At 41.4% G+C, this 9,283-nt stretch overlaps 1 pseudogene; it reads right to left on the bottom strand.

Annotated features, from left to right (window-relative positions):
• Nucleotides 1-6,313: 6,313 nt before the first annotated feature.
• On the bottom strand, nt 6,314-6,429 carry LOC149451553 (U2 spliceosomal RNA; annotated as a pseudogene).
• Between the last annotated feature and the right edge of the window lie 2,854 nt (nt 6,430-9,283).

Raw genomic sequence — 9,283 nt, 5'->3', positions numbered from 1 at the left:
CCACACACACACACACACACACATATAAAGGACTCTGCGTATTATATCTGTGTGTATTAAGGGGAACTTTTACCCAGAATTTACTTGCTGCATTGTTCACATATTGAGTTTTTATAAATTGTGCTGATACTTTCTGGACCTGTAGCATCAGGACTTTAAGGGAGCAGCTTGAACCAGAAAGGTATTCCCTTTTCCCTTTCATACCTGAGGTCATAAGTTCTTTCATGGCCTTTACCCATACCCAATCATTGATTGGGTTACTGTGATACCCTTAACACTGCATTTCTGTGTTCTATACTCACAGAGACTAAAACGTTCATATTGGAAGATATCTGCGTTAACATACCTTTCTGACTGTTGACTTGGACCCTCAGTAAATACTCAGTTGCTTTACTACAGTCTGGAGTCTTTGCAATTGTGATCTTTTGTGAACAATGTCTGAACCCAGAGTGTCAGAGGTGTCAGGAGGTTTTCAAGGTCAAAGCAGCCTATTGGGATCGTCATCTTCCAGCAGTCCCTGCAGGGGTGGCGCTACACCATTATTTGTTAATATTCTTTTTTTATTTTTGCAGTGTGTTATATATGTAGCACCCTCCTAGTTAGCTAGGGGGAGCTAGACTCCAATTGTTAGCTTCGGCTGAGTAGTAGTCTGGGTGTGATAGCTAGCAGGGGTCATAATTTGGTCAGAGCCGAGAGGATCTGCAGACCAGCCCTCTAGAATTTCCCCCCTGCTCTAGAACTTTGGAGAAAGGTCTAGAAGCAGTGTGTGGATCCTGAGGAGTGGCTGTTCTGTACTCTTAGAGGATCCTGGCCAATCCCCAACAGGAGGCTTAGCAAGGGGCAAGGACAACCTTTAAAAGTAAATGAGCCTGCTCAGCAGCAGGATAGTGGTGGTTGGAGAGGGAGAGAGGAAGAGAGGCAGGATCTTGTGAGGAGTCCCAGCTGGAGAAGGGCTCACCTGCAGGCCAAGGACCTTGGAAGGCTGAAAGCTTGGGACTTCACCGGCCCCCCGAGAGAGGACCACCTGTGCAGCAGGGAAGGAGTGGCCCAGCTAGAAGGCCTGGTAGCAGCCACCAATCCACCAGCAGCACAGAAGAAGGACCAAGTGAGTAAACCTGTACCCCCTGGCTAGTAAGGGGAAAGAGGCACTCTGGTGGGAAACTGGATTAGCATTTTACCTGGGACTGTTCACACTGCAGTTGCAGGCACTGGATCCCCTGTGCAGGGATTTACCCAGAGCTGATGGATTAAGGAGAATCTAGGGTCTGGGGTGGTACATCAGGAGAGGCTAGCTAGCTCTCAGAAGAGGATTTTGTGCTGTACGGACTTATAAATAGTTTCAGAAAGTTTGTCCTCAGTTCCAGTTTCATTGGGCATCCCATACACCCCTTACCCCATCCAATTTCTAAATCCCCCAAAAAAACCTCAAAACAAGCTCAAGGACTGCTCACTGTCTCCTGGATGCAAGTCTGAATGAAAATGTATTTTGCCTGGCTGGGCAGGACTATAGGGGGACCCAAATCTTTAGCAACTCCTAAGGGGTAGTGCTACATATAGGATAGACTACCAAGGCACCACACGCAGGTAGGTCAAACCATCAATACAGAACACAGCATGTCACAAAAGCATTCAAGCTGAGTCACAGATTCCCCATATACCATAAGAAGTAAAAGTTACATCATGACCTGACTGAATATTAAGGAGCAAAAGAAATATTACATAGACTTTTACTGCAGAGTTAGTATTTTCTTTTCCATAATATAAAAGAGGTAGAAATGTAAGAAATCAGAGGTAGCTTTGTATTAATTTAGAAAATAGAAAACTTTCTGTGAATGGCTGAGCAGCGCTCAGTCCAATTCAATTTTGTTCCGGGAGCAGGATAGGAAGTTTCTGAGGCTACATACAGGTATACTCAGCCTCTGCATCTGTCAGTGAAGCAAATAGTTTGTTGGAACTAGCATGATCCAAATGAACAATTTAAAGTGAAAGATATCATGGAGTTAGGCTTTAAAACTGAAAGGATTTAAAGCAGTATTAAACCCAAAAACAATTATTTATTAAATCACAGCATACAAGTTCTTAGATATGGTGGCTGCATTCGTTTATCCCAAAAGGAACAGAAACTGTTTACTGTAACAGCTTATAAAGTGTTAGCTGGAGTTCAGCTTCAATGTGTTAGCAGTGTTAATTCTAACGTCAAATTTCAATGTACTGTAGTTTTAGTCATAGTCTTTTGACTTAACTGCCATTTTAGTTTTGGTTGTATTTTAGTCATTTAAATTGTTTTAGTTTTAGTCCTATTTTAATCAACTAAAATCTCCCGTACATTTTAGTCAATTAAAATTTAATGGGTTTAGTTAACCACTTGCCCTCCAGAGGATTTACCCCCATTCCTGAATAGGCCATTTTTTGTATTACGGTGCTGCGTTACTTTAACCACCGCCCGTCCGGCCGTTGTATATAAACGGCCAGACGGTGGCAGTGCAGGGTTGGGTGGCCGTTTATAAACAGCCTCCCCACCCCTGCTTTTGCACGCTCCCTGGGAGCGCGCAGCACCACAATCTGGTGCCCGCTGTGTCCTCTGGACACAGTGGAATATCAATTGTTGGATGGGACCTCTGTGCAAGGTCTCGATCATGTGATCACTGATTGGGCAATCAGTGATCACATGCAGAGTAGTAAGCAAGATGTCACTTGTGACATCACTGCTTACTACGTGTGAAATCTGTGAATGATCACAGAGGTCACATGGTACAAGGCTATTCACAACAGCCTTATACCATGTAACAAGCTGTGACCAATCATCAGCTCACACAGTAGTTCTCAATGGCTGCAAGAATGCAGCTAAAGAGAAGGAGAAATGATTGCTTTTACAGCCTTTATGGCTGTAAAAGCAATCAGTGTGAAAAAAAAAAAAATCTTCATCACCCCCCACAAGTAGTACAGTGTCTCCATGGTGACACTGTACTGCTAAGGTGACAGTATGCTAAAAAAACCCATAAATAATAATATAAAAAAATTAAAAAAGAATGTAAAAAAAATGTTTAAAAATTATAATTTTTGGTTATAAACTAATTAGGGTTATTTTTTTTTTTTTACTAAAAAGATAACGGAATAAATTTTGGACAAGAATTATGATGAAATACTATTTATTTGCAAAAAGAAAAACACTTTTTTCAAATTTTTTGGACTTTTTCATTTACATAGCAAAAAAAAAAAAAAATCTCAGTGGTGAATAAATACCACCAAAATAAAGCTTTATCTGTCTCAAAAAAATGCTAAGGGGGTAAAAGTGTCCTGACTGGAAGTGGTTAACTGACAATTGTGCAGTCATGCAACGCTGCACCCAAATGAAATCGAATTTCATCATACATTTAGGCCAAAATGTATTCTGCTACATGCCTTTGCTGGAAAAAAAAATCCCAATATGTGTAAATTAATTGGTTTACATGAAAGTTTTTCTTAGTAATGGCGGCGATCAACGACTTATAGCGGGACTGTGGCAGGCATTCTGACACTGGGGGGAATTGACTTAGTGTCACAGAGACCAATACAGTGATCAGTGCTAAATAAAAAGCACTGGCACTGCACTAATGGCACTGGACAGGAAGGGGTTAACATCTGGGGCGATCAAAGGGATAACTTTGCGCTGTGTGCTGTTTTACTATGGGGGCTGTGTGTGTGTTTCACTCTAAACACACTGTTTTGTATGGCAGTGTGCAGGAGCTGACAAGGGAGAGATCTGTGTTGTTTATATACAGGTCTCTCCCCCATCGTCGGAGGTACTCGGCGATCACCCGGTGAGTAATCACTGGTGAGTAATCACCAGACAAGACCCAGTGATTGACAGCTAAGGCCGCGAATGGCGATGCGGGATTGCACTCTCGCTACCCGGAAATGCAAAATCATGCATATATACATGACTACACAACCCTGCAGCCCTGTAGCAGTATTTCTGTTATAGGGCGGAGGGGAACCGGTTGAGTTGTAACGCATTATTTAAGCATTTCTACAGAATTTTCAAACTCATTATATACTCCTGGAGCAAAAATCTAATAACTTGTTACTTATGGTACTACAGCTGGTTCACACGATGTGGTGCGGGGCACCGCATGTTATTGGCACAGGAATTTCACCACATTTCTGTGAGAATTACATGCAAATGTCTGTGTGGTGAGATTTGAAACATACACTTTGTATGGATCAAATTGCATTGCATCCACACCAAAAAGGTGCAGGACCCTTTTTTAAATCCACACCTGAGAGAACACCCATTGCGATTTCTGGCAATGGCATTGCGTTATGCAATCTGTTTCGGGGTGTCATTAGTTTAATATTGACACCCACACCAGATCGCATGAATGTGATGTGATTGCAATGCGTTGCAGGAAACGCACAGGATTCGCAGCGTTTCCTGCACCGCATTGGTGTGAACCCGGGCTTAAGGTTTGAACAAACCATAAATACAGGTTTAGGCTTTAAGTGGGGTTGGTGAAGTAAATGGTAGTAAGGGAGTTAACAGGGCAGAGAATTGGACGGTCTGGGAAGGCTATTATTTTACACAGTGCTAAGCTCTGCTACCTTGCTGGGAGGGGAAACACTCACTACATCATATCTAGACAGATATGAATGATTCCGATGGAGGAGTTCCTTTTCTGTGACTCTCAGGCAGGAGGCAGATAGAGGGAGCCTGCTTTTCTCAGCCAATACAGCTTACCGATAGAGTCAAGGGGCTGGGGATTTAACAGACAGGTGGAACTCTGAGGAAAGAGGATGTTCAGGTAGGGAAATGCCCCTCCCTCACATTTTCATTCTGTCTTCGTTCATTGGTGAAAACTGGAATTGATTTTTGTCATAGTTTTCGTTAATTGACTAAATTCTAATTTTATTTTGAAAACAAATGCATATAATAACCACAACTAATGATTGGTAAGCTGCAATATATTACATTATAAACCAGAGTACTTGGAGGAAACCCACGCAGGCACAGGGAGAACATGCAAACTCCAGGCAGGAGGTGCCGTGGCTGGAATTCGAACCAACGACCCTAGTACTGCCAGGCAGAAGTGTTAACCATTTAGCCACTGTGCTGCCCATCTAACCATTTTTGTACTTACAGTGGGCCAAAAAAGTATTTAGTCAGCCACCAATTGTGCAAGTTCTCCCACTTAAAAAGATGTAATTGGCATCATAGGTAGACCTCAACTATGAGAGACAAAATGAGAAAAAAAATCCAAACAATCACATTGGCTGATTTAGAAAGAATTTATTTGCAAATTATGGTGGAAAATAAGTATTTGGTCACCTACAAACAAGCAAGATTTCTGGCTCTCACAGACCTGTACCTTCTTAAGAGGCTCCTCTGTCCTGCACTCATTACCTGTATCAATGGCACCTGTTTGAACTTGTTATCAGTATAAAAGACACCTGTCCACAACCTCAAACAGACACACTCTAAACTCCACTATTTTTTTTTTTTAAGTCCGCAAACGTGCAACTATAACGAAAAAACCCGTAAGTGTTCACAAAAAAAGTGCAAATGCAAAACACCACACGAAAAAGTGCACTTAGGGGTGTGCTGTGTCCTACCCCTAAAGGGGCTTGGACCGCTTACCCTGATCCCCCGGGGCACGAAGCTCCTGACGGGGACAAGGTTCCCAATTGGTCCTCCTGGCCAAAAGGCCTGTGGACCACCGTTCCCTATGCCCAGCCGAAGCCGGACATCCAGTACTAGGCAAGGGGGCTCTCCCGAAGAAAAGCCCCCTAGGGATCAGGGGAGGAAGGAACCAAAAGGCTACACATCCTCCCCCTAGACTTCAGGGTAGGCCCGAGGACCCACACCCTCCATCCGTGAAAAACACACACATAAGAGCAAAAAGTGACAAACGTGGGAGTGCATAATAAATAATAGTAAAGAAAAAATAAAAAAGTGGTTCCGTGCCGAATTGTGCACAGACCAGGCCCTGAGGCCCGTAGCAAAAATTGCCTGGACTTAGCCAAAAGACCTGGTCCTTAGGGCGCTGTGCAAAAAGAGGTGAAAAACAGTGGCCATGTGTCATCTTCACACCGTGGGGTCCCACACCCAAGTGTTACTAGTGACACCCCTGAGAGCGTCTTCCCCAGGGGGCACTGAGTTTGCGGACTTTTTGCATCCCCAGCCCCAGGCCAGACCAAGGTAGATCCGTCCAAATCAGGAGGTACTGGGTCTTTCCAGTCTTCCCAGAGGAATTACTCCCAAGGCCCCAGAATGAATCATGGCGCTCCCTGGTTTCTGTCCCTCCGGTACTAGCCTTCCGGACCCCCATCATACCAGTGAGGGTACTATACAACAACCATCCCCGCAAAGCTAGAATGGTCGGGAGCACCCCCACTGGACACTGATAAGAACAGATACTACACTTGATCTTAGCCAAAAGGCCGAGAAGCGATTTTTTTTCTCATTTTGTCTCTCATAGTTGAGGTCTACCTATGGTGCCAATTACAAGCCTCTCTCATCTTTTTAAGTGGGAGAACTTGCACAATTGGTGGCTGACTAAATACTTTTTTGCCCCACTGTATTAAATATTGTAATCTTATCTGCCTATGGCAGCTAGGTAATTTTATTTTACACCCACCCACTTTCCTTTATCTCCTCCAGTGCTTTTCATTAGTCCATTATAACTGGACAACCAACATCAAGCAGGTAAAATAAGAGGCAATAAAGAGAATTCTCAGAGACTATGTAATGTTCCCTTTTATAGGTCTTTATTATATATGACATTCACCAAATAATATTTGTACATCAAGTATGAAAAACTGGACATGGTAAAAATATAGAACCATTTTAGGATGTTCAAATGAAATGTTCTGTCAGGGAGAACTAAGTTCAGCTGCTGTTTTTTATTCCTATTCCTTAATAAGATGGGACATACAATCTCATCGAGTCACACATGAGTCATAGAGACAATCTAATAACCAATTTGTTCACTGCTGGCAAACTTTCTCGGAGTTAGGGGTCTCCTGGAGCAAACATGAAGCAAACCACAAAATGAGATGGGAGGAAATTCCCTGATATATAAGATGTCTGTGAAAATCTTCTTTTTGCATATATAAGGATTATTTTTCAAAATTTTTAGAATGAAACCTATATCAGTGTCCGCATACCTGCATAAAACTATACAAATAATGTGATATGAAACAGTGTTATCCTTCACCCCATTTTCACAAAAATCTATGTGTGTATGTCTGTTAAACTATATAATAAATTCTGTAAACAATATTTCTTCTATATATATTTACAGGTAACGCCTTCTGCTCTCTGTCAATGCCACACAAAGTATCAGGCATATTAATAAACAAATGATTGGTTTTACATAGGCCTCAAGGATGCTGGAATTCAGCTCATTTGGTATGACTGAGAAAGGCAGGGTACAAAGAAACTTAAATAAAAACAGAAAAATATAACAGACAATGGAATAAAATGAAAATACCAAAAGGCAATGAAAAAGAAAGGAAATGGAGATTACAATGGAAATCAAAGAGAAAGGAGAAAAGTAAGAAAAAAAAGGAAAAAGGAAGGGAAAAAGGAAAAGGGCAACAGAAAAAAGGAAAAGGATAAGGAAAAAAAGGGAAAAGGGCAAGGGAAAAAGGAAATGGATAAGGAAAGGAAGGAAAAGGAAAATGGTAGGAAAAAGGAGAGGGAAAAAAGTAAAAAAGAGGTTAGGGAAAAAAAAAACAGAAAAGAGTAATGGAAAAAAGGTCAAAGAAAAAGGATAAGGGAAAAAAGGAAAAGGGTAAAGGAAATAGGAAAAGGGTAAGGGTAAAGGTTAAGGGAAAAAAGGAAAAGGGCAAGGAAAAAAAGAAAAAGCATAAGAGGAAAAAAAGGAAAGGGAAAAAGGTAAGAGGAAAAAAGGTAAGGGAATAAGGAAAAGGATGAGGGGAAAAAAGGAAGAGGTGTAAGGGAAAAAGGAAAAGGGTAAGGGAAAAAATGAAAGGGAAAAAGGTAAGGAAGAAATAAGGTAAGGGGGAAAGGGGAAGGGGGAAAAGGAAAAGAGGAGAGGAATTGCCAGGTAAAGAATTGAGGAGGTAAAAGAGCAAGATAAAAAAGAAGAAAGATACACCGTAATGTAGCATGAAAGATTTTTACATACTGTGCTAACATTTTTAAAATTCTACAGAAAAGTCCCATGGATATGCTGATGTAACATATCCTCTTGTATGACGTACTTAACCCTTTCAAGTTATACAATAGACAACTGTCTATGAGAATGTCAAATGTAAGTTTTCTCCTGCTGTCATTCTGGCTTAAACCCAAAAGAAACAAAAACACATTTTAAACTTTTCTGAAATGTCTTACAAACTGTGTTCAATTATTAAATGCCTAAATCATTCAAAAATTGATTGGAAATGTCAGAACATAAAGACTTTATATTTTTAGATTTACTTATGTCTATAAATATAAACCTAAATACTGATCTGACGTGATCCTTCTTTGACTCAAGAACTTGGAAATGGAAAAAAGGAGCAGCACAGTTGTAAAAATGGGGTGAAATGTTTAATGTAATGAATACATTTATTAGTACTTGTCATGCACTGATCTGCAGTAGCCTTCCTCAGCTATGGTTAGAGGTCATTTGTGAATGGGTAAGACATCTGGGACACAGTTGGGCTTTGAACAGTCAGCTGGGGAACACTCACTGGTGCATCTTCCTGATGGTTGTCCCTATGTTTTCTGCTGTCTCCTGTGGACTCCTTTTTACCTTCTGCTGTGTTCCTTCTCAGTTGACGCTTGTTGTGGTCCTCCAGTTGGTGCAATGGTCATGGCATCTGGAATATGGGGGAGACCCGAGGGTGTTTTTTTATTTTGTGTAGCTTCCTCTTTGAAATCTATACCGGATCCTCATCATGAAGTACATACAGTATTTTTAGGGGAAACCTAACACAGTTTTTTTTTGTGGAGCCCCCATTAACAGCCATACCAGAACCTTATCCAGGATAAGTATCTAGTATAGAAAAAGAGGATCACCAGAAGTTTTGTTTTTACCAACAGAATAAAGCAGCTGAGAGCTGTCATTTACTGGCAATTTTATCCTGCATATTTTTCCTTTGTAAATGTCTATTTTTCTGTAGTACATTGTTATACATCCCACAGATACACCACCTCACAGGAAGGTTAAGGGCATCCCCCAGGCATGTTATTTAACCACTAGCGTACAGGGCACTTATACCCCCTTCCTGCCCAGGCCAGCTTTCAGCGCTGTTGCACTTTGAATGACAATTACGGTCATGCAACACTGTACCCATA

Source organism: Staurois parvus, unplaced genomic scaffold (assembly GCF_062004578.1).
Source record: "Staurois parvus isolate SC_StPar_1 unplaced genomic scaffold, SC_StPar_1.0 ptg000531l, whole genome shotgun sequence".
Lineage (NCBI taxonomy): Eukaryota > Metazoa > Chordata > Amphibia > Anura > Ranidae > Staurois > Staurois parvus.
The sequence above is the reverse complement of the archived record's forward strand: the minus strand, read 5'-3'. Positions and strand labels throughout refer to the sequence as shown.